The sequence below is a fragment of the Lepus europaeus genome, chromosome 12 (assembly GCF_033115175.1).
Source record: "Lepus europaeus isolate LE1 chromosome 12, mLepTim1.pri, whole genome shotgun sequence".
Classification (NCBI taxonomy): Eukaryota; Metazoa; Chordata; class Mammalia; order Lagomorpha; family Leporidae; genus Lepus; species Lepus europaeus.
Window position 1 is genome coordinate 88094998 of NC_084838.1, and position 27879 is coordinate 88122876.

Genomic DNA, 27879 nt, shown 5'->3' on the forward strand with positions numbered 1-27879 from the left:
CAAATTTACAAATGAATTAATCTTTTAGAAAACAATTAGTACCCAAGATTGTGTGAAATTTCACACACAAAAAAATGTTGTATGAAAGATACTATAGACCCTGCACAATTTGGTAACCTCAGTCAAAATCCCAGCAACTTAAGTCAATACCCAGAATAGTAATTCATTTTGACATCTTTTTAAAAAATCACTTTCTATATTTTAATAATTGCTCCTTGTTAACACAAAATGTGATATCTGGACTAACTTCACAGTGCGTGACACATGTTAGACAGCAATGATTTTTTGATACAACAAAGGCAGCATTTCTCAAACCTATGAACTGGAAATGAGAGACTTTAAATTCCATTAATAATTTCTTAAGACAGCAGCTTCCCCACTGTGAAGTCCAGAGAAAGGTGTGCATCTGTTGTTAATATATTATCTTAATGCTCCAACCATCTGCCTAAATTAAAAGCTAGAATTAGGAGGTATTAAAATAAGTGTCCTTTCAAAGAAGGAGATAAATTAGGATGTAAAACTCCTCAGTCCTTGTCCAAAATTCAATAACTAGATAAGGAATATCTTTTCATCTACTCTGCTTATATTTTGGCTTTCTTACTCTTAAATCTGGACAGAGGATCAAGTTTCTAACATAAACTAGAAAACACTGGACATGTGAGCTCCATTCCTAGATGATATTCGTTGATATATTGGGTTCAATATACTACATGGCAACTACTAGCCTGTCATTTGCTACTGTCCTTGATGTGTGATCCACTATGTGTAAAGTTTCATGCACTCAAGCAGCACCTCTGATAAGACTCTAGCACCAGCGGACATTAGCAGCCTTACCTTTCATTGGTTAAAGGAGACCAGATTTTATAGGCAATTGGTTTAAGCTCAATTTTAGGAGTGTATTCCTTCTTGCATTGTGTTGCTTCCATCCTATCCTCCAGGTTGACCTTTCTGTTCCTGAAATGCAGTGATCTTTCTTCTGGGCTTAATTGTGGGGAAACAGAGTCTAAGCCATTATCTTGCAACTCCACTAATGTCCTTGCCCAGCTTAGATCCCAGGACATAATCTCAGATATTACATATGTGATGTTGAATGCATCCTGGCCAGCTGACACATGTGATCATCACACAAAGCCTGTAGATTTCTAAACAGTTTTGCACTCAATTGTCTTCAATCTTGGAAGCCAGCTCAACCTTGGACCCAAGAAAGAGGTTCAAATTCTCAGTATTACTCAGTTTCTTAGGATATAGGACTGATGATAGTGTTGTCAGAAACTTCCTGCTCTTTCTGTACTGGTAAGCTTTCTATTCTCCATGTTCACACAGCAAAGTCTAATCTCTTATAGGTCTTTAATATTATTTCATCAATTCCCTCATTTAGTCCAGTGTCTAGTCCTGACATATCTGTTTTCCACAGTCTCTGAATATGACACTTACAACTAGTCTGTACTTGAAATTTATACCTAGTCTGTGCATGCCAGGTATGTAAAAAACATTAACACCTGGTACCTTTCCTCTAGATCTTTATATCAAAATGGAGAAGGTAAGTAGAAAGATTAATACAATATAAAGAGAGGAACACAAACAGATGTTCCTGGAGAGTGGTATGAAAACCCCTGAGAAGTATTTACTGACACTGAGGCCAGCCAAGATAATATGGCAGGCGACTCCACACAAATATGGAACCATACCAGAAGCAGAAGTGGGTAAAGGACATTGAAAACGAAAATCTCCATCCCACAAAATGTTTCCATTTAGTTGGCTGCACTTATTTTTTTTAATTGTTTCATTAAAGAAACTGTAATCAATATGCATGCTCAAATCTTCAATAGGCCTCCAAAACATAAATGAATAAAAGTATTATCAATTTAAAAAAGAGATGCCCCCTGCCTTTACCTGGCCAGCTCTCCTCCCAGGCCAGCCAAGTAATGAAAGTCAACAGAGTGCCTTCCCCTAGGAGGTTCACACCTCCCTTAGGATATACCCCATGTGAAGAGATAGATAGGTCTGGGCCTCTGAATTTACAAGGCCTAAAGCCCACCAGATTACTACCAAGCCCCTTCTATCAGGTTCTATTTGCCTCTCAATCAGAAAACTTAATTGTAGCTTAGACAGCACCTTTCTTAGCTCCTCTAATAATGACTCTGTCCTTTGTTCTAGGCCCTGTCTAGTGCACTTGGGCCTCATTCCTTTGTAATCATAACCTCTACTCTACCACCAATGGCTCTACTCCCAACATGTGTGTACTGATGGTCCTCTTCCCCACTTAATGCTGTATAATTGTTCAAACCTGGTAAATGCCACTCTTAGGATCATTGGTTACTATCCTCACTCTGTCTTTTATGACCTTGTCTAAATATGATCAGAGTTGGCAAACTTGGAAGGCTTCCATAGCCTTGGCAACTCATGACGACAGCCTAGGGTGGTTACTGGCGCCATAAACTAGAGCGTCAATTTGTTGGGTCAACAACAGGAGCCACTGTGCACTTGCTCCTCATGTGGGATCTCTGTCCTTAATGTGCTGTACATTGTGATTTAATGCTATAACTAGTACTCAAACAGTATGTTTCACTTTGTGTTTCTATGTGGGTGCAAACTGTTGAAATCTTTATAATAAATTGATCTTCTGTATATAAAGAGAATTGAAAATGAATCTTGATGCAAATGAAAGGGGAGAGGGAGCGGGAGAGGGGAGGGTTGCGGGTGGGAGGGAAGTTATGGGGGGGGGGAACCATTGTAATCCATAAGCTGTACACTGGAAATTTATATTCATTAAATAAAAGTTAAAAAAAAAACCAAATCCTCTTCTTAAAGAATGATATTGGCAAGGCTGCAGTTAGTGAGTTCTTAACAGTACTGACTGTTTTCATGATGGTTATTTATTATTCATATATTGATAAAGTGTTAGTGGATATTTAGCACATACTCATTGTCAAGCACACTTCTAAACACTTTATAAACTGTATTTCATTGGTTCTAAGATTCATATTTTTTCCACATTTTTACAATCGCTGAAATTGGAATATGCATTATACATGATGGTACATAACAATTTAATTGGCAGAATTTTCCGTTAGTGTTATATAAAATAATGCTCTTCTCTTAGTTGATAACATCTTCATGTGGATTAAATAAAGTATTACCTTCAATGCTTGCATCAATCCTATATAAAATCTGCATTTTATATAGAAGTTTAGACACTTGGCTATCTTTACATAGCTAATAGGCATCAGTCAGAATTCAAACCCAGGAGTATGGATTCAAGGTTTGTCTTGCTTGTTTTAGATTTATTTCCTTAATTATTTGAAAGGCAGAGTGTCATAGAGGGAGAGGGAGAGAAAGAGAGATTGCCCATCCAAGGTTCACTCCCCAAAAAGCCACAACAGGCAGAGCTGGGCACTTGAATATGGGATGCTTGTGTTGCAAGTGGCAGCTGAACCTGCTGCACCTCAACACTGACCTAAGTTTGTGCCTTTGATCACTATTTGTAATGCTGCTCAGACTAAATTATTGAATAGAAACCATACCTTTCTTTCTCCAATCATATCATACTTATTGAAAAGTAATATAAAACATTTTATTTATGTTCATTTTTGATACAAAGGTAATGGTGTGGTTAATAAACAGTAAAAATTATTCACAACCAAAAAGTATTTTCTGACAAAATGACTAATATAACAATGAAAATAATAGAAAACTCCGAACAGTAACCCAAGACTTCAATACTTTCCATATGTAGAAGGCAATTTGTATAACTCTGATCCAAAATCGCGTGTTAGAAGTTGTGACGGATCAGGCAGGAGGAAAGTGAAGGGGATATTGCAGAGAAAATGCCAACACTGAGGGCACAGGAAAGCTAGAAGTTTTTCAAAGCAGCGTCACTGAGGTTTGGGAGCAGGTCATTCTTTTGTGTGTTGGAAGAAGAGCAGGGGTGAGATGCCTCTCCTTTGTAGTCTTTTTTCTTTTAGTAGCATCTTTGAATCTACTGAGAAGATGCTGGTATCACTCTCAAATTGCAAGAAAGATGTTACAGAAATTACCAAACACTCCCTGGGGAGCAAAAGCACCCTCAGTTGAGGACCATGGGTTTGAACACTCTTTTTATCACCTAATACACTCAAGGAAGACAGCCAGAGCATGCTTTATTGATAATAGGAATTAAGATGGGAAAAATATGCAAAAGGAAGAAAGCCAAGCAGCTGAGGTACAAGGGAAGAGACTGGGAATTAAGGTGGTCTATAATTTCTAATATTCATTGGTTAATATTTAATACTTACAGTAAACCAAACATTCAAAAACTCACTTCTTAATTCAAAATATTTTTTAAGTAAAGCATGTAAATAATACAACAACCACAGGAATGAAAAAGCAACTATTTCCTTAGGACTGCAATGGTTATTGATCTAATCACCTTAAGGATATTATGAGTTCCTTTAAAAGAATTAATAAACAGTGTTATTGGCAGACATATGCTCATTTCATTTAGACAGCATTATAATTTAATTGATAGGTAATAACCCTTTGATTCATAAGATTAAAGCTCAAGTGGATTCTTCCATGAACCCCGAGGCAGAATTTCTCTACATCAATCACCTTATTATTGATATGCTGTCATACTGGTATTAATACTTCTGAAGATATCACATCAATAAGATATTAACAGAGTTTTCATATTTTCTGTTCTTATGAAGAATTTTTAGAAAATATAATAAAAAGGAATAGTTCTGTGCTAACAATATAAGGTAAATCTATTCCAAGTGAATTCAACCATTCAGTAAATATTTATTGAGTACCAACTCAATAATTCTGATACAATATTAAAGATTTTCTTAAAATATTTCCATAATAGTAAAAATCCAAATCTATCAACAGTTTCAGCTATGTGTAATTTATATGATGTATTTGCATTTACATATTCCAGCTACTTGTAGGTCAGGTTATTTGAGCATTAATAAAGTTATAATTTAATGTGAAAAGCCCTAAAATATTCCTTCCCCAATATACTCCACCATTAGCTGAAACAAAGATAATGATTTACAGCTATACTATTTCAGAACTGTAACTAATTTCACCAACCACCTTTTGTTCCTTGATGCTTAATAATGCTCTGTGAAATTAAATAGGTTTTATTATTATTACTGTATCCATTTTAATGAACAAATAGTGTTTCAAAGAGAGCAAATTACTAAGCTAAGAACACTACACAATTAGGCAGAGAGAGAAAAAACTGAAGACAATTATTCCAAGCACTATTTCCAATACATCATGGCAATGTTTCATTAATTTCTTTTGTAATAATAGAAAAGTATTCCTGTGTTACTTTTTAAAGAGAGAGATTCTTACAGCAATGCTTCCACAATGGATTTGGGGACCAAAATAATCAGAATTGGTGACTCAACGCGATTCACAAGCTACTTTTCAAGAAACACTACCCTTAAGAATTAATTTAATAAATACATTAAATAATATTTCATATTTTAAAAATATTTAGAATTGAGGTAAAATAGAAAAATAAAACATAGAGACAGGTAATGAGACTGATACTACTGATTATAATTTACCTCCCCATATTTTTTAAAGAGTTATTTATTTGTAAGTCGGAGTTACACAGAGAGAGGGGAGGCAAAGACAGAGAGAGAGAGAAAGAGAGAGAGAGAGAGAGGTCTTCCATCCGCTGGTTCACTCCCCAATTGGCCACAACGGCCAGAGCTGTACCAATCCGAAGCCAGGAGCTTCTTCCAGATCTCCCACATGGGTGCAGGGGCCCAAGGATCTTGGCCATCTTCTACTGCTTTCCCAGGCCATAGCAGAGAGCTGGATTGGAAGTGGAGCAGCCAGGGCTTGAACCGGTACCCATATGGGATGCTGGCACTTCAGGCCAGGGTGTTAACCTGCTGCACCACAGCCCCGGCCTCAAGTTCAGCGTATTTTTAAGACCATCTTTGTACTCATCCATACATCTCAAATTAGCTGTCCCATTTTTTTCACAGTTATGTTTAAAATGATGTCAAGCATATAATCAAATTTCCATAGAATGATTTTCTTTTTAAAATGTTTTTATTTATTTGAGAGTCAGAGAAACAGAAACAGATAGAGAGGAAGAGAATAATGAAAACAAATAGACAGATATAGACACCTCTCATTTATTTATTCACTCCCAAATGCCCATAATGGCTAGGTGTGGGCCAGTCCAGAGGCAGGAGCCAAGTATTCAGTTCAGATGCTTCAGAGCACTGGCAAAATGCAACTACTCCAGATAAATCATCAAGAAAATAATAGTAAAAGCTTCCAATTAAATGGTGATTTGGGGTGTTCTCAACACACTTTCACATATATAACGTTAACATCAGTGACACTAAGGATGAATCCAAGGTCACATGCCTAGAAACAGCACAAGAGCACACACTTTCCGACTCATAGACTGCAAAACCTTCTCACGTTGTATGTACAAAATACTAAAGAGTTGGATATCTCCCCAAGCTTCTTCTTAGGTATCTCTTTGCCTTCTTTGGTATTTTCTATTCCTTCCATGGTTATGCAATGACTATGCTCCCCAAAAATTTGCCATAGGTCTTGTGCTCTTCTTTGTCTAAACTTTTTCTAGAGTTATCTCATCCAAATATTCTTTTTAACGTTGATTTCTTTATTATCAACACTACATATATTTCTTTCTCCAATTACACTCAAATATTCCCATATGCCGCTACACAATGAATATTTCTAGATATCATGTGGGTATATCTAACTCACCATATATACCAATAAAACTATATCCTGTCCTGTATTCATCCTCTCCTAGAGAAAGAAATCACCATGCACATCACTTCATTAGATTAAAGTCTGGAAATTATCTCAGACTCTTCCCACTAATTGTCCTCTCCCCATGTCCAGATGCACAGGCCATGGTCTAGAGCATTTAACCTCTTTACTTTTGTCTGTCATGTTCCCCTATACCCTCCCTATACTACCACTAACTTCCTGTATCCCCTTTTAAAATCTTTCTTGGCCCATGACAATATTTTCTCAACTGGCTCATATGTAGTATCTCTAATTTTTACTACTTATAGCTGCCAAAAAATCTTTCTGAAAACAAATATGAGCATGTTGATCTCATGTCTTCACGAAGAACTTGCCAGTGCTTTCAGGATCAAGATCAACCATGATTTTCACTTCTGGCCATTGCCTTTCTTCCTACTCACACTTCCATCCACATCACCCTTTGGCCATTTGCAACTTTCACTACAGCCATATTGAGCTTCTAACAACTTTTCAAACCTGTCATGAGCTTTCTGCTTCCCTAACTGCCTGGTATATCATTCGTTTTCTATCTCATTTACCTTTACATAGCTAATATAATTTTCATCCCCAAACTCAGCTCAGATATCACATTTTCCAAGAAAATACAGTTCTTTCCATTTAATCACACTCTCATTTATATGTCCCCAATCATATTCCAATGTATCAAGTGTCATAACATTTTTATACTAGTAACCCATCATTTACTAATTGCAAATCATTCCATAGATATGAAAGATTATAAGCATGAAACACTACTGTAACTTTATAGGAAAGCAACTGATTTTTCATACTTCTAACTTCTGTAAGACAACCATCACAAATTGTCTACATTCTGTAATTTTTAACTTCTGCAATCAGCTGGAAAATGCACATTTTAAGTTATAGCTTCACTCTTGAAAACATTCAGATTTGGCATTGCAAGCAATTTTTCTTTTTAGCAGCATTTGTATAATTATTTTTATATAATATTATTGAATGTAATGCTCATTTTATAACTAATGTAAAAATTAGTATAAGGGGAAAATTGATTATAAATAAAAATATTGGTCCTTCAAATATAATACAACTGCAAATAGGAAGAAATCAGGAAATTCTTTGCTTCAGTCAGTCACTCACTAAAATTAAACTAGCCGACAGTATTCTACTGCATGTAAAAGTATGAAACCTCTGTGAATACTTGTTAGAAACACATTGTCTTAAAAGATGTATAGTTATGAATTTCATAAATAGTTTAAACATGGGGAATGGACTTTTCCTTATAACATGTAAGCATATTGTACAAATCTCATGCATTTTGCTTTCGTAGACCTTCTAGGAATGCTGTATATTTTACTATGTGAGTATTCATACCTGTGAAAAATTAAAGGCAATCTAAATATGCATCAGTAGAATGGAAGCAAATTAATTGATGCCACAATCACCGTGCAAAATATTATGCAAATATTTTAGGAAGGTTATTTAACATCCTGAAACAAATGATTTTACTTCAATATTAAATTAATTGATAAACAATACATAATACCTCTATTATTAACTTATATAATATATCACACTGGGAGATCCTTTGAAAGGGAGATACCAAATTTATGAAGCACTTGTTTCAAAAGTGAGATATAATTTCCCTTTATAGTCCATACTCTTTATTATTGCTATTATTTCTAGTATAAAATTTTAGGAGAAGGTTTTTTCTATGCAATATTGGGTAAGGACTGAACTGCAATCATAAATAAAATAAATACAGTATATCTATTGGCAAGAAAGCACATTTTCAGTTGGCAAGGAGACGAATGCATATAAATTAGAAAGGGTGATTTTGCTGTCTATATTTAAAACTCAAACATGATGAAAAGATGTGAGGAAAGATGTCAAGCTGACAAAGGCTTAAATGTGCTATATTGTTTCTTTGCCAAGTTGTTTACACTGGAAGCACTGTTTCTCAGTATTCCCCTCATGGTATAGTTTCATAGAGTTGGGTAAACTGAAGTTGCAGGAGGTTTGCAAAGTAGAAGTGAAACACCTCCCATTACACTTTAGATATCAATGTCTGTTGGAGGTAAATAGAGATGGCCAAGGAATGGATGAGTTGTGGCCATGATAACGAATAGGGACCCCAAGCCTATAACCACCATTTAAATAAGGACTCAAAAAGTCAGTAGTCCCGGGGCTGGCGCTGTGGCCGGCGCTGTGGTGCAGTGGGTTAACACCCTGGCCTGAAGCGCCAGCATCCCACATAGGCACCAGTTCTAGTCCCGGCTGCTCCTCTTCCAATCCAGCTCTCTGCTATAACCTGGGAAAGCAGCAGAAGATGGCCAAGATCCTTGGGCCCCTGCACCCGCGTGGGAGACCTGGAGGGAGCTCCTGGCTCCTGGCTTCAGATTGGCGCAGCTCTGGCCATTGCGGACATCTGGGGAGTGAACCAGCGGAGGGAAGACCTCTCTCTCTCTCCGCCTCTCCTCTCTCTGTGTAACTCTGACTTTAAAATCAATAAATAAATCTTAAAAGAAAAGAAAGTCAGTAGTCCCAAAGAACTACCAACTTTCCACAGATTTCCATGTCTGCTCCCTTTACAGTCCCACTTCAGGAATGGGAGATGCCTACTTTGACAATTTCCCAGAAAGTCTGATTCATTCCCCTACACTAGGACGGGTTAGTGACATTTCTCTGATCCACTGGCCCTGCCCTCCTTTGGAATATCAATGCCTCAAATCACATAGGGTCCAATGCCTCCAACAACAACAAAAAAACCTTATTACATTGTATAATTCTACACATCAACCTGGAACAGTTACTGGTACCAATGGATGGTGCCATTAAGAAAAATGAATTATATGGACTGGCAGTGGATACAAGTTGTAAGGGTCTCATAGTGTTGTCCAGCCCTGAAAGACAGGAAGCTTCTACCAGATACTGGAGAAAAAGGGATTCAACCTGAAAATTAGGCTGTAAATTAAATAACTACATATGACATAATCTCAAGTTGATGGCTGTACTGAAATTTAGAAACTGATTTTACTCCTACAGCAAGTAAATATTACTAAAGATGAACTATGACTAGGGAAATGGTGACCCCAGTGGATATGTTAATGCAATGCGTATTACAATTATTTCCTTTCTGCCTCAGTGATTAAGGATGGTGTTCAGGAATCTATCCTTTTTACAAGATCCTAGAAAGTTACATTATCAATGAACCAATATCCGCGTGAAAACTACCAGCAGGGAGGAAAATGATTATACTGCAAAAGTTAAATAAACTAGCCTCGTCTGTTTATTCAAAGGAAAATGGAACATAAGTCAAATCTCACTTGAAGTGAAAGCAAAAATTCTAAATATGTGCATTAAAAGAGGAAAATGCACAAAAAGGGCACCAAATCAAGATTTAAAATGATATATGTTGAGATATTCTGAAACTAAGTATGTGTTTTTTTTTCACAAGGGTGAAAGGCAGTATATATCAATGCTGACAAAGTAGCTCCAAGAGAAAGGAAATGAAACAGAAGTGTACGAGCAAGTAAATAAAGTAGCCATATTATAAAAAGCAAAGGAAAGTTGGAGAAAGGCATAGACATTATATTGAAACCTTAATGTAAGCATAATTAAAATACCAGTTTTGAATATCAAGAGGTGAGACTTAGGCTATGATAGAGATGGAGACTGATGGAAGAGTCTTCTTATCACAGGTGAAAAAGGCACTTAATTCAGTTAGTCCTAATTACGATTAACATAATTTCTCAACATCTCAAGTTTCTTTTGCCTTATAAATAAAACTTTCCTTTTTTAAAAGTAGTTTTCATTTAAACTAGAGAAAATTAAAATGATCACAGAAACTATTGGATATACTTTTTGTGAGGTTTAAATCTTATGCATCAACTTTGCCAGGCTAGGGGATCCAGTAGTTTGGTCAAACACCAGCCTATATGTTGCTGAAAAAGGTATTTTGTAGTGTGATTAATGTTGACAATAAGATAACTTTAAGGAGAGTACCCTCAACACTGTAAGTCTAACCCAATCAATTGAAGGCCCTAAGAAGAAAAAAGGAAGAAGGAGCCTTGCTTTAAGAATAACATAGGGAGGGTGAACCAACGGCAAAAGGAAGACCTTTCTCTCTGTCTCTCTCTCTCACTGTCCACTCTGCCTGTCAAAAAATTTAAAAATAAATAAATTTAAAAAAGAATGACATAGAAATCTTGCCTGAATTTCCAGCCCACCTAGCTACCTTACAGATTTTGTTCTCAAAACCATAACGCCAATCCTTGCCTAAGTTAATGGTCTGCTAATCTGCCCTACTTATTTCAAACTTTCCAGCCCCCAATTCCTTAATATAAAACTCTTTATACACACACACACACACATACACACACACACACCCCTTCTATTGTTTTGGTTTCTCCTAATTGCCTATACCTCTTATGAAGTATGAGCGTACCTTTCTGAGTTACTTCACCATGAAAATGCTCAGGAAATTACGTTCTTGGGAGATTTAATGTTCAATCATGTGAAGTCTTGTAGCTTCTACCTGGGTCTCTTGTGATCCTGCCTCCTAGAATACTTGCTCTTGAAGCCATGAAGAAACATGGTATGGTCTCTGATAAATAGTCCAGTTGAGCTCTAGCTGAGGCCAGTATCAACTGCCAGTTGATTGAGTGGTCATGTAGGATATCCTAATGACTGCAGATTTAAGAACCACTGTGAACAAGAATCACCCTAGTCAACCCACAACACACACATATATTAATAATAAAAATGTTTTAAGTCAATTCATTTTGGAGTGAATTTTTAAAAAATATTTATCTATTTATTTGAGAGGCAGAGTTACAGAGAGAGAGAGAGAGAGTTCTTTTACCCTCTGGTTCACTACCCAAATGGCCACAGTAGCCAAAGCTGAGTCTATCCAAAGCTAGAGGCCAGGAGCTTCTTTTGGGTCTCCATGTGGGTACAAGGGCCCGAGGAAATAGAAACATTTTCATTTTTAATTTTTTTAAGATTTATTTATATAAATAAAGATTTATTTATATATTTTAAAGTCAGAGTTACACAGAGGAGAGGCAGAGAGAGAAAAAAAGAGAGAGGTCTTCCACCTGCTGGTTCACTCCCCAATTGGCTGCAACGACTGGAGCTGCACTGATCCAAAGCCAGGAGCCAGGAGCTTCCTCCAGGTCTTCCCATACTGATGCAGGGGCCCAAGGACTTAGGCCATCTTCTACCACTGTCCCAGGCCATAGCGAGAACCAGATCAGAAGTGGAGCATCCAGGACTCAAATCAGGGCCCACATGGGATGCAGGCACTGCAGGCGGTGGCTTTATCCACTATGCCACAGCACAGGCCCCATTTTTAAATTTTTGAAAGTGACAGGTAGATACTCATGTCAATATTTAGCTATCTGTACAGTGTAGACATTGACATGGACATATAGACATTAATTGACGTAGCCAGACACTGACATTGCCCAGGAGATAGACTGAAATGTGAATAAAGGATACTCTTCACATTTATAGGATTTGGTTAGTATGGTTAAGTGAAAAAATCATGACCCAAACAACTGGAACTGTGTGTTTTTAGAACAAACACCCAGTTCTAGGATGGAATAGCAGTGATTAACAGTACTTGCACTCCTTCTTATGTAGAAGACCTGAGACAGTAAAGTCACCACAAATCTAATGAGTATCCTTTTAAAAAATAAAAATCTATGATTGTAAAACTCGGGCTTTCTTGCAATGATCTCAGTTCTTAAGGAATGAGAATTACTGTACATGTTAAAACCTTGAAGACGCGTACAATTTAATTTTCAGGTTCTTGTGTCAAGCTAAATAGTTTTCTAACACTGATATAAGAAAAGGAAATTAGATACTCCTAAGGCACTAACTTCAAAATTTACGCAATTGGGAATAGTGAATAACATTAGGATATTTTGAATATCTGTGTCAAAAGAAGAAAGAAGAACCTCTATGTTACTTGTGTCTTAATATTTGGGAAATTTTTCACCTGTCAGAAATGGTTTTACCTTTGCTGTTGGGCGTCCATATAAAGACATTAAGTTATGAAGAAAAAGTGTTTGCCCACAAATTAATTGCACAATGATTTAGGATGAGCTACCTCAATGCATTCTTTCCTTTAGTGTCCTAGCTCATCATCCCAAAAATGCAAAGAACACTACAAATCAGAGATATTCATGCATTAACATTGCCAAGAAAATAATTCTGCCTAATGTTTAAAGTTTATGACAGACACGCTTCATAAGAAATAAAAAGAGCAGATCTATTCTGTTAATTTTTTGCACAGAAAACAAATATTGCTCAATCTGTGTTATTTCAAAACATTCAATATTGAAAGAAATCTTGCCATTTTGGAAAAAACAAAGTACAATAACAAACACCAAAAATGTTTTTCAAAGCAGAATAGTCTAACTTATTAAAAATAATGTGGCACTTGACTGCTAGCTCCAGTGACTTCTTGAACTATTGTTTCTTAGAGAGTATCCCTAAGAATGCTGTTTGCAATGTTATTCTGAAGGGGACAAATCAAAATACCTTCACACACTGAACTTTGCAACAACACATCCCCTACCCCTCCCCTCCTTCACTCCCAGTCATACAGGTTAAAAGCATGATTAATCTAGATTAGATTAAAATCAGACAGTCAGGACAAGGGTTGATCAAGTCATTGTTTCTCATAGTGTCCATTTCACTTCAACAGGTTTCCTTTTAGGTGCTCAGTTAGTTGTCACCGATCAGGGAGAACATATGATATTTCTACCATTTGATATACTTTGTTTAGAGTATGCTTTCTATTTGTCTTTCTACATCTGTCTATTATCTTTTCTATCATTAAGTCTATCTATTGCCTACATATCTATATCTTTTGTTTGTCTGTTGTCTTAAGCAGTCAAATAAGGTAAAATAGACCAGGAATCACTGTATCATGAGAGGCAACTGTACCCACAGAAGTCAGAAAGTTTCTTTCAGAGAACAGGCAGAAACTAAGCCAACTGCACTAGGTTTTATAGTAAAAAGGCCAGAGAGTCCTTCTAGCTCACATGAGTCAGAGTCTACAACTCATTGGGACTGAACGAGAAGCACAAAGAATGTTTTTCTTGAAATGTGCTTCGACCCCTAATGGTATCACCTAATGTAGTAATGAGTGATTGGCCAGCATCCAAAGCTTTCAAGGTACTTATCTGGACCATAAAATAACAAAACTACTGAAGAATGTTTCATGCATTTTATTTTCAAATAAACCTTAACATCTAAATAAAGAAAGTAGTCTTATGGCCCAAATAAGTTTGATGACCACTTGTCTTCAGTTTGCAAGAATGTTATACTATGTAAACCCACCACTGCAAATCTTGACTGATGCAAAACTGTTTTTTGTTTGCCTGATTTCAGAGGAATGAAGATTGGAAGCAATAAACCATTCCTATAACTAACAAGGCCATTGATGCAATAACTGCCTGTGCTTAAAGACACGTGATTCATCACATATGTGGTACCTAAATACTTTCAAGTCCAGTGCCCTCAGCAGCACCCTCCTCCATCTCCCTTTTTCTTCCATCTCCACCCATTCTTTGCTTTTCTTTCTTTGTTTTAATGGCCTACCTCAGAAGCCTTGAGGTGCATCTTACCGAGGCAACACTTGTTACCTCCATCTATAGGATACGGAACAGTCTCAATATGAATGTGGCAATCTCCATCTTCCCAAGCTCCGATCCCTGAATATGGTAACTGTAGAATTAATGGTCTCCTTCCCTTTCTCCACGCAGCCATAAAGTAGGACTACATTTCATTCAGTTTTCTTTCCTGGTACCTACCACCTAGCCAACAGTAAATGTTGACTAAAAGCTTGCTGGCTTTGACATTAAACTCAGGGGGGGGGGGGGGATGTTTCCTGACAATAAATGAATCATTCTACCTCAATTTGTTATTTGAATGTGTGTATGATTTAGGTTGTAAATTGAATAAAATCTAAATTTCTTGCTGGCTCAATAGTAAGAGTATACTATAAGAGAATGAATTTTCTTCTTTCAAATCAACCCAATACAGCATTTTAATCCTTTAGAGTGTTAAAAGACTATGAGCCAGTGAGGTTGCTTATTAATTAGTCTACGACCTCCTCCAATCAGAAGTCATTTGAAGATGAAAAAAAATGGTTTATGCCAGTTTGTATATATGCAGCTCTGTGTATATAGAAGTTCCACGTCGTGGCCACTATTCCTTAATAAAGAACTACAAAGCACATCAACATCAATCTTTGTCATTTTTAACAACCACTTTAAGAATTGCAATGATTTTAAAGCAATGCTTTATAATCTGTGATGGCATCTAGCACTTCACTATTTATGAGAATCTGCCCTTGAATGCTGAAGAGTTAATATCAGCTAAGTGTATTCACCTGAATGGTAAATGACTAGGGCAAAACATCTATTTTATTATTTGGATTTCTCAATACCTTGGACATTTATGGAGTACTGTTTCAGAATTATCCATTCTGTCAATACTATAAAACACACACACATACACACACACAAAAAGAGAGAAAGATGCAGACACAAATCACACAGAAATAGGAAGACATCTGAGACGCCTTCAAAATTGATATGAATTATCTGGCTTCAGTGTCTCCAACCCTACATCTTTAAAATCAGGTAAATAATCTCAATAAACAGAAAAAGGAGATGAAAGTTATGATTTCCTCTACAATAAAATGGGGACTGCATACAACTCTTCATTTCCAACTATGTTCGTAGCAAGAAACTTTCTCAATTTAGAGCCTAGAGAATCAGCACAAAGAACGCTCTCAGTTCTCACCACTGACCTATGACTCTGGACCAAATAGGCACCTGCTCAGCAAGCAGAGCATAATGTTGTGGGAATTTCTAAAGAGTCCACCTCATCATTTCCAAAATTGATTCCAATTAAGGTAAAATGGTGGTCAGGCCTTAAAACAAAAGACTCGGCTTAAAAAGAGATCACTTTAAAGTCTAGGATTTCAATTTCTCTCTTTAAAAAAAATTTTGAGGGCTTCTTTTGATGTCTTTATCATCAATTAAATAACATCAATTTCTACTTGATACCCACCGTGAAGATTTTCAGGTGGTTTTCCAGTTACGTTATTTCCCCTCATTTGATCTTAGGGAGGTCCCAACACAGCAGATATTGTTATCTCTTTGTCCACAATGAGGCCTCTGAACCTGAGATACTTTCAGTGATTTATAAAAATTCCCCAAATACTAAGCGTTCAAATCAAGACAAGAACCTGGGATGCCTGTCTCCAGACCAGGGCTTTGTGGAGGCCACAATTTCTACATAAACAAGGATATATTTGATAGATTAAAATGCTAAATGGTATAGAAATGAGACCTCCCAGCCCCAACTATGTCTGCAGTACCATTATTCATAGTTTTCCCCGAAGCACTAATTTAGTTCAGGGAGCAGCTTGAGCCCTAGGGAGAGTTTGATTCACTGATGTTTAGGACACTGTGGACTCCCTAGCCATTGAGTTTAATGTTTCCTATTTTATGACTCTGGGCCCAGTCCCACCTCTGCTGGATTGCATTGTGCTGAAAAAAAAAATATTTATATGTACCCTGGGACTCCAGTAATGGGTCCATAAAAAATTCAATAAAGAAATGTTTTAATCAAAATACGCTGTCTGACATCACAGAGCCACCAGAATTTTCATTTAAAATTGGAGCGCTTCGCTGGAAAATGTTGATTGCTGTTGTAACCTCACTGGTTTCTAAACACATTCTGTTCATTCTCTGTTGTTGATGGAACTGGCTACTGATGTGTATCCTTAGACAAATCTTTTTGTATAATGAAGAAAGAATCTCAAAATATATTTAAAAAGAAAAGGGACCTACCTTCTCCACTAACAAAGATTCCAGGAAATGGAGAAAGGTCAGCTGTCCCACCTCCCTTTGTCAAGTATCATGATCATGTGAGCACTATAAAAAATCATAATATATCTGTAAGAGGAAAAAGATGTGCTTTTATGCCCCCTGAGCCACTGCACATGCTAGTTTCTTAAAGTATGTGTTCAACGCAAGCTGTAGGTCCTTTTCCAAGGTGAATAACATCCCCACAAATGCTGCAAGGGGAGATGTTCCGCATGTTTCCCTTGGGCATTTGCTGAGCCAGCCAAAGTCTGCACGCACACTATAGATCACTTTGGCACCATTAAGGAATTACAGGGCATCACATGGTCTTGTAGGAATTAATCACTGCTTAACAGTATGTGCTCCTGTGTTTATGAAGTCATTTGGAAATCTGCATGTAACCACTGGCTCGGTGAGTCAAGTATCTGCAGGTAATGAACCATGGCATTGTGTGATGGCCGAGCTAGAGAATGTTCCAATTGGCAATTAATGTGCTAGCAGCAAAATATATTTCTTTGAGGAAAAGTCAGAATCATAATTTGTAACATTTTATAAACCAGGGAGAGATCCTATTTATATCATATTTTGCCAATATAGATCTTCACCTAGGATTTCAAGGTGAGGATAGGGTAATGGCATACATAAATGCCCTCTGGTATCTTATAGCAAGCAACTCTTTAGCTTTATGCCTGTATTTTCCTGCAAGGACTCCTCAAAAATATTAACTGAAGAATATATATTAGAGTTTAATTTCAAGTATTTACCATCAATAAAATAGAACTTCAGGTTATAGTCTACTAAAGATTTAATTGCCCTAAAAGAACTTCTGACAAATAAAAAAAGAAAGAAAATGAAATGAAGTGAAAGGAAAAGAGAAGACAAAAAAAGTAGATATTAATTTATACTTTACTTAACTAGGTAGTAGCTATTCAGGGGTTAAGAAATACAGTGAATAAAAATACTATAGATTTTTCAAGTATTACACAATTTTTACACTTATAAATATTTATCTTGCCTGCGTGATTCATATGATATACTCAAGCATCAATTAGCCTTCCGATAAAAGACAAGATTTAGAAATGTGAGGGTTTATGTAAGACTGTTGAGCTGTATGCTACTAATTCATTTCTAGCTCAAGTTGTTTATCATTATTGTACCTCATTTTTAGAGTGTTGAAGAAGTTTTTAAATAGATGCTTTTGAATTTAGATGGAACAAGTATCCTAGAATGAGAGTAGTCCACTTTTACACTAGAAATCTGGCATGAACACTAACCAAATCATTTAGAATTTTACATAGTTGAGCAACAAGCATTGCTCCCATTTCTAGGTTTAAATTTGGACCAGGAAAAGTAGGAAATAGATAAGAAGTAATTAATTCATTTTTTTTTTTTTTTACTCTTCAACCTCCATGAATTATCACAAGTCTGAATGATTAGGATACAATCTCATTTGCTTCTATCTGATTCCCATTTGAAATCATCACCTTCAAATTTTGCAGGACTTTATTTTCCCTCTTTGGCCTGGCTTTCCTTTGATTACACAAAGAGATAACTTCAAAATCACCAATAACTATAGAAATAGTCTCAATGGAACAGTAAAATTTTTCTCACTTGGTTGTTTGGTTTTCATTTGGTAAATGTCCCAGCAGTTCTCATGGCTCCAAAATATTAGAATCAAAAAGTATCCAGTCATATTCTTTTGCATTAACTCTCCTACCATTATCTTGGAATTTGTTGGTTATGTTATGACAAAAAATTTGGATATTGTTGTGAGAAAAGGCAAATTAGAAAGTAGTAGGGAACGCTGACATTATTTTGGCTAGAAAATAAATATCTAGTTAGTGTTAGAATTTTCCTCTTTAACCAATGAGAGGCAGATGGATAGGAAAGATCTTCTGGGTACTGAGATCTAAAACCATCCTGGTTCATGAGAAAGTTGGAAGAGAGATGTGAGTTAGCATTTCCATTCCCAATTATTGTCTTCATATGCCCAAAATATATGAAGCCTTAAAATTGTAAATATGATTAATAAAAAGATGAGAAATCTTAGTCTCTGTCTTGCCCTTGAATCAAACCATACTTTGTCTCTTATTCTGTATATAGCTCCCAATGCTGCCTTTGCTATCCAAAGGTTGTCAATCAACCCTGAAACCCTTTTTTGGAGGCAAAGTCAAGGATTTCATAGTGTTATTGAAACCCACCTCTTGACAAGAACTGTTGCTGCAAATCAAGGAAGCAACTTCCCATGTGGACATTTCATGCTTCAGTTCTACTAAATTTTCTGTGCTCTTTGAACCCTAATTTGGTATTGAAATTCCATTTGCTTATATTAGAAGTGGTGAAGGAGAGTATCTGGAAAAGTGTTTGTGTTTAAATATGAGTCCTCCAAGTTGCTCAATGCTTTGGTCTTGGGTTTATGAAGAAAATTACAATCAACTGCAATGGCCTGACTGCCACAGCTCAAGTCAGAGTCACTTTCATTCCTCACCTTCCAGCCTTGACTCGCTCTAATGTAATCTTGTCTGGTGAAGCAAGAGGTGTGACCACTGTGTTATGATCTGCATTTCAGTTTTAAATCCCTCTGGATGAACAGCTCAGGGATTAGCTCTCCAGCGGGGCTCTCAATCTGATAATGTCACTGTGAAAGTGAGCTCAGAGCTTCTCTACCTGCCCTTTCTGTGGCTGTTCAGTCTATATCCAGAATGTTCCAGCAACCTCTACTAATGCTACTGTTATTCCACACTCCTCTATAATGCAAGGGGTAAATAAAAGTTACATGCCTATCAGAAAATCAAGAGTTTCAGAGCAAGTATAAGTTCTCCCATCATCTCTAATTGTCACTTGCTGTGGATGTCAAACTGACAGAGTAGCAGAATCTAATTTCCTTGTTTGATTCACCATGAAATTAAACTGAACTGACAATTTTTATTTTCACCTGGCAAACTCATCCGACACTATTTAAATCTAGCTAATCAACTACAGTTATCTGCTGCACACACTCATCTCTCCCAGCACACCTCTGATTTGCAGTATTCCACTTCCTGGACTCCCTCTGACAGCCGTGCGTTGGATTACATTTACAGTTTTCGAAGGTGTAAAGGAATGCATGAACATAGCTAGCCAAGGTGCCAGCAAATGTATCATGTCACAAAATTACTACTGAAACACACACACACAGCAAAAAATAAAAACAAAAACAAAAAAAACACACACACACACACACAAAAGAAGAGTGAAAAACAAAACTGGACCGCAACATTGCTCAAAACTCAGCCAGTTTGATGGTTCAGCAAGTCTGTGCTCACTAGAGTAGAAAATATAATTCTGAAGTTAACTGATTTTTAGGAAAAACACATGTTTAACTTCCTATAAAAATAATCACTACACAGATATAGTCAACATTATAGTAGGAATAGCTGGATAAGTATTTGATGAAATGGGGCCATCTGGCAATGTGGGAATGCCCTCTGACAGATGAACTATAATTTGAGCTGTCAAAAATAAGTAGGATTCTATTTCCTAGAATCACCGTACAATGTCTCAAAGCAATGAATGGTGATATTTTAGGCCTCTAGAAAAGTTGACTAGCTTGTTACCCACTGCCAATTACCAGCATCTCACTTTCAAGTATCATTAATTAAGGAAGGAACTTATTCAGTCCCAGATCTACTAAATGGTTTCTAAATGCTTAGATTCATAAGGAAAAGTGTATTAGCTGGACTCAAAGCTATCATAATGTTACCTCTGAACATCTCTTCAGATTCAGGCCTGCTTCCAGATTTCAATATTGATTTATCATATGCATGTGACTGGTCTTTTTCTACCCTGAAACTGAAGTCTCATGGGTTTACTATCAGTCCCAAAACATCTTTAAGTTCAACAGAGACTCTGGTTAGAGTCCACTTTTAGGACAGAACCTAAAATATCTCTGAATCATTAAGAACCAAGTAATAATCTGATAAAACATGTGGCCCCACCCTCAGAAAAATGCATCCAATTCATACCCATCTGGCAATTTTAGAAGATATTCAAGGAGGATGGCCCTGTGGTGCAGTGCATTAAATTGTCACCTGGACTTCCAGCATGGGTGCCAATTTAAGATCCAACTTCCACTTCCAATCCAGGCCCCTGCTAATGTGCCTGGGAAAGCAGAGGAACATGGCCCAAGTGCTTGGGTCCCTGCCACCCACATGGGAGACCTGGATGAAGATCCAAGCTTCTGGCTTCAATCTGACCTAGTTCTGGCCATTGCAGACATTTGAGAAGAGAACCACTGGGTGGAAGATATCTCCAGCTCTCTCTTCTCTCTGTCTATAATTCTGCCTTTCAAGAACAAATAAATAAATAACTCTTAAAAAGAGATATTTGTGGATTCATCAAAGCCTTCTTCATTAATTGAACATAATCATAGTTATAATTTTTGAGCATTTTTACATGCTAGACATTTTGTAATACATCAGAGATAGTATCCCACTATGTAGCCTGACTTCTTCAGCCCTGCTGAGAAGAATCATTAAATTTAAAACTGTAGACCACACTGTCTTGAGAAAGTTATGTGAAATTGCTCTCATGACAAGTTATTCAAGTTCAAATAAGCACCTGAAGATAGGAGCGCCTGTAATCATAACTTTCAGTGCCTTTATTTTTAATTACTGATTTTTTAATTGACCCCCAGCATTTTGACATATACAACATATTTCTCTTTTCAAGAAGGCAAATAGGCATGTTCACTGAATCTCAGTAACAGTATCTCTGGAAAGGAACTGGCTAATTCTATATTTTCTCCAAAGTTCCCAAAAATGGTTTTTGGATCCATCATATAACCCGAGTTTCCTTTGTAACTTGTATAATCTACAAGTCATTTTTTTCTGTGACAGGAATTGCAAGAATTTATGTTGACTTGTATAGTTTGAATCTGTATAATGTTGAAAGGAAACATTATTACCCCCAACTTGAAACAGTGGAAAGCTAAGGCTCAGAGAAGCTGAATAATTTGCCCTGTGTAAGTAGTAAGGGAAGGTTTGTGATGTAACTTAGTCTGAATTTAAAGGCCAAGTTCTCAGTTCTCAGACTCCAAGGTAAGAACCATTGCTAAACAATGTTGCTATCATATAAAATTGATGATCCATTACCCTACTTTAAGTTGAATAGAATAAATCATAAGGTGTTGACCTTAAGCATATTATAAAGCATCCGGGATATCTCAGGCTGAGAAATACATTAGTTTAGTTAATTGCCTAAATCCCATCCTATTCGCTCCCAAGAGTATTTCTTCTTTAGAAACGTTCACCTAGTAAGCCAACACATTTATTAGGAGTCTTTGTGATTAACTACAGAAAACGTGATAGAAAGTAAGGACATAGGAAAATCAGCCTTTGTCTTAAATCTGTGTTTTTAACAACATCCATAGTATTTTTTAGGCTAAATATGAACTACAAGAATAGTTCCTAATCACAAACAGGATATAATGAGTCTACAGAAACCCACTGAATAGCATGTTTAGGACAAATCAAGAATTTACAGAGGAGAAAAATGATTAAATAGAGATAACATTACAGGAACAATTGCTAAAATAAAAAAACAGAAGAGAAACTCTAGAGTAAAAGCCATTGACAGATGATACAGAACTTGGAGAAAGTTGAGGCCTGCAGAAACAGAAGAAGGGGGATCGTCAAGATGAGTCTAAGGAACATAAGCAAGATAAAAGGAATCTACTAAAGAATAAAGAGCAAGAGGGTGAGGAAGGGAAAAGAAAAGTGCAAAACATCTTCTTACAGAACATTTCTCTGAAAGACCAGTCCAAGGGAAAAACAAGTGACTACAATAGATGCGGGTCTGAGTTGGAAGTGAGCCCCAAAATGTTCTTCCTCAAATACTTGCATCCTAAGTGATTAATATTACTTTCTAATCCACATATAGGTTGACGTTGGATATGGTATGCTAGAAAGAACTCTGTAATAGGAAAAAGGGGAAAAAAAGAAATCTGGTTTTTCCATTGAAGATACTAATACCTGAGCACACTTTCATTTGTTGCTGTAATTTTTTTAGAAGTTAAAACATTATGAAAAGGCGCATTGCTTTGTAGCATAGTGCAATATAATTATCAATATAGAGAAAGCAGTGAACAAGTTCAGGCAATGTCCAAAGAGTAAAATGTAAAATTGAATTGCTGAAAGGAAAGAGAAATTTGATAGGCTGCATTATCTAAGAACAGATAAGAATTGCAATTGCTAAAAGCTTAATTTGCATCCAGTGTAAATTAAGGGACAACCAAGGAAAGTTCCAAAAGTAAATACTGATATGCAGGATAATTCTCTAAGTTGGAAAATTATTCAAAAGAATAGAATAGGACTCAAAGGGTAGAAGTGTAATGAAGAAATCAAATAAATACCTAATTTGGAGAATCTAGAGTAGAAAGCAGAGCAGGAGAAAATAAGATTGCTGGTCTTCAAAAGTAATGCAAAGTCATGGAATAAAGAAGAGATGTATAGAGCAGTATCATTCAAAGTGCTGGACCTAGGCAAGATAAATAGCTTGTAGAAAAAGGCAAACCAACATACTCTTTCCTTCACTGGGAAGGTCTTGTTACTGCAACTGCTACTGCTACTACTGCTTTTCAAAAAACAATATTATTATTTGAATAGCCAAACAAAAGAATGAGTTTTGTGATAATGTGCACTCTATTGAAAGCTCCTGATCATTTCATGAAATATTAGCAAAACTAGTAAAGAACAGTTTTGGCAGTCACATGTTGGGTAGAACTGGTCTATATTTCAAAAGAAAAGAGAATGTCTACAAAAGTCTGAAAGACAGGAAAGAATACATAGCTTTCCATAGAAGGATGTGACAAAGGAAAGGACATCATCAGGAGAAAAAGCCTCTGAAGCAGAGGCAGAGGAGAATAACAGTCTCTGCTCATTTAGTGAATATGTGCTTGGATTTCATTCAAAATATAGAGGGTATCTGGAATTTTGGATATTCCCCACATAGGTAGTGCAGACTTTAGACAGAAGGACTTCTCACCTTTAATTGGCAAAGGAAAATTGAGGTCTAATAAGAAGACTATCAAGTATATTTTAGTAAACTATTGTCCTAAATGTCACTTTTAAGATGTCCTAAAATATCCTCTTAAAGGTGTTTATCTTGAATAAAGTATAACTTTCATTATATAAGAAGTACCTACAATCTGATCTCTGCCTTTAATGTGCTGTACACTATTATTTAATGCTATAACTAGTACTCCAACAGTATTTTTTTTTCACTTTGGGTTGCTATATGGGGGAAAACACATGGTAGATTGCTGATAAGAAGAGGAGGGGGGACTTGGAGTCTTGAGGCTTTCTTAATCTGTTTGCAAAGTGTTGACTCATCACATGGCAATATCCCTTTCAGACAATATAGAGTATTTTAGAAAGATAGGATATTTTAGAAAGATAGGAATTTTAGAAAATTCTCAATTTGAGGTGCATTATTCAGATTCTAGACAACCAGAATACAATGTACTTGGCTTCAGTGTACCCTGTTATTTGAAGATTTTCACATATCCCTTGTGTTCCTTTAACCTAAAGTTATCTTTTGGATTCAATCAGAAGAAGCTATGGCTTTCCTCTGCCTTTGTGATGTTTCTTCTCCATTCAATCAGTTCTCTTCTGTGGGCAAGAAACCTATTCAGCTATCCCAGTCATTGAAGAACGCCATTTAATGTGCATTAAGTAGAAGAGAGCACTAACAGTGATCAGTTTCGATAGGACCTTTTTGAATTGGAATACTTTTGTAAGGTTTGTGTGCAGGATTTTATTTTACTCTGTTCCTTTTATAAAGAACATCCCAACCTGCTCCAGTTATTATTATTTTTTTTTTGCTCATTAACAGTATAAATCATGAAAAATGTTAAAAGTCACTATTGCAATGGTATTTCATAGAGAATTTAAATTAGACCAGAGAAAAATGACGGTACTCCTCTAAGGCTGTATGATTCATTACTTGGTACCAGACCAGAAGTTGAAAATGCAAGGCAATTCTATAATGAACAGAAGCATTGCCCACAACCCTCAGTACCACTCCAAAAATAGCTAGAATAAGGCTGACCGAAAGTCAGGAGGGTCCAAAGCATGTTCAGTAGTTGGCTCCACAGTCATCTTAACATTAGGAGAGAGAGAGAGAAGGAGAGAGAGAGAGAGAGAGAGAGAGAGATGAATTTATCTATTTTTTAATCTCTATCTCTATCTCACTTTCTCTACCCTTACCTCTATCTCTCCCAGTATCTCTCCTACTGTCTTGGTCCTTCTTTGAGTCTCTGTTTTTCTCTAAAAATTGGTATTATGTGTAGTGCTTCTTATTTCCTTTCTCTCTATCTTGATCTCGCTCTCACTCTTGCCCTTTCTCTCTCTCCCTCTTCTCCTTTCTCTCCCTCTCTCGCTTTCTACATTAATCTATTTTGTTTTCCATGGTTCTGTGCATGTCTCCTTCTCTGTGGCATTCTCTGTTCATGATCTCTATTCCTCTTTATTCTTTTCATCCTCTTACTCTCTCATTGTCACTTGTTCTATATGCCTCTGTACCTCTCTGCCTTGTCTTCTTAGTCATGTCTCTAGTCTCTTTTACTGTGTGTCTCTTTGTTCACCCACACACACACAGACTCACACCAGTCTTAGAACAATTCCATTGTGATATTTTCCTTTCCATAGAGAAGTAATTTAGCTTCATAGTCCTACAACTCCTTCTGCCTGCTGAGACATGAAGGAGCCCTTTCTCCTCTTCTCTCTCCAAGACTGTGTGTGTGTGTGTGTGTGTATGGATTGTCCAGCAGAGGAAGTGCAACTAGTGTTTCCTACTCTGCTTCTCCCTGGGAGCTAAATATGTGCCTTTCTTTCCGACTACTCAGTCCTGTTTAGCTCAGTGTGAAACCGGCCAGGAGAGTCTCAGATCTCCTTCACAGTCAGGTTATCCAAAGATGATGTGCTGAAGCCATCCTTTGGCCTTGCTATTTTTGCCATTCCAGTGACTACTGGGTTACTTAACATAAAGCCCTACACAGTATTTCAGTTTCATGCTTCAGTTCTAAACCTCCTGATAGAACTCTAAAGGATGAATAGCTTGTCAGGCTTCAAGAAGAAAGACTGTGAAAAGGGAATAGATTTGGATCTTTGAAGAGTGCAAGGGTCTTGATACGGAAAAGAGGCAATCAGGGTCAGAAAATGAAGGAAGAAACCCCTTCAGGCAAGTATATGCATTAGCTCAGAAATGGTGTGTTTTGTACTTTATGTACAGTTAATTGCATAGTTGTTGGGAAAAATAAACAGCACTATTATCACATTACCATATTACCATATCATTACCATTGTTTCCTAAGAATTTTCTATGTAGTTACTACATTATTACAGAAAAATAAAACATGTTATTTCATGGTAACTATGCAATTAGTTCAATGTCACCATCAAATGTACACTTATTAAACCAACAAAGAACTAAAATGTTCCATTTTCCCTCCATACTCATGAGTCATAATATTATCCCTCTTTTAGAAATGACATAATGAATCAATGTAGTAATGTAGGAAATATGCAGATTATGCTTTTTCCTAATCTTTTATTTTTTTTCTGGTAAGCAAATGAATACCTTGGAAACTGCAGATGCAAAACAGTTAGCCTGCCAGATAGGAAGGCAAGCAAACAGATTCTATCAAACAAGTCTATTGCATTTAATGATAGGAACAATGAGTCCTTTTTGGTACAAAGGGAGTAACTTGGCAAGCCAAGTGCCTCAGTGGCTAGAAGGATTGAGAAAAGGATTAAGCACATTTCATCCTTTATTGTGTGCAGGCTAAAAGCATACCAAACAAAAACTGGTACCATGTTATGTGTACATTCACAGAAGAATTTCAGTTTCTATAGCACGTACTTTGAATGAAAAATCCTACGTTTCAATATTTAAATCCGTTCTATAAAAAGAAGAGCACTTCGTAAAAGTTTCATTTCACTATCAGACGTTGGTGTTGGAAGTGCAAAAGAGATTTAGGATTAGAAAAAAGGGATGCACAGTATTCTTTGTCAATGCCAGCACATCCTTGTGTGCAATCATTTTTCTTCGAAGTTAATTGTGAACTCCTTAAAATAATGAGAACAGTTTTGTTTATTGTAACTAATTGATTTCTAATACTTCAAAATTAATTGGGCAGAACAGGGTCATCCAAAGCTTTCTTAGGGGCCTGTCTTAATGGGCTCTGAATTTAAGACAATAATGGATAGATTAATATAATTTATTTTCACATTTTTTTTTCTACAAACAGCTTTAAAATACTCTTGGGACAAGACTCAAACCATATTCCTTTTCTCAACCTTTTTCCATTTTTTTTTCAACAATATATTCAACTCACTTCTCTTTCATTTATACACAGGAAAATCCCTTCATGTCCTGACTGTTTTCAATTTAAATTCTAATCATGAATGTAGAGTCTCTGGGATCATCTGAACTCACTAAAGGATTCATAATTTACCAGCTACCCTCTTCAATGGACAAAAAGATTTCTAGGGAGAAACTGTGTTTTTCTCCTTATCTATACAACATTTATATTTATATGTAGATTCCATAATTCACAGCTAGTGTGTTACTTTTGGAGACCAAAGGTTGAATACAGCACCAGTTTCCAATCTTTCTATTAACAATTACTTTTAAAGATTATTTAAAAGGAGGACAGCTAATGAAAATTTTCATTACTGAAAGAATTACTCATACTCCTAATGAACTGATTCAATGGCTGTCAGTCATGAAAACATATATGTATTCCTTTAAAGGCAATTTAATAAAGGCTTGGAGTTGGCATTGTGGCACAGTGGGTAAAGTCACCACCTGTATGCCAGCATCCCATCTGGGAGCCAGTTCGAGTCCCAGTTGCTCCACTACTGATACAGTTCCCTGCCAATATACCTAGGAAACCAGCAGAATATGGCCCAAATAGTTGGGCTCCTGACACCCACATGGGAGACCAGATGAAGCTCCTGGCTCCTGGCTTTTCCTGGCTCAGCCCCAGCTGTTGCAAATACTTAGTGAACCAGCAGATGGAAGACCTCTCTCTCTCTTCTCTCTCCCTCCGTCCCTCTCTCTCTCTCTCTCTTTCTGTAATTCTGCCTTTCAAATAAATAAATATTTAATAGATAAAAAGATAATCATGTGTCTTTTATCTTGTTTTTTACAGAAATGACATGGAGATTCAGAT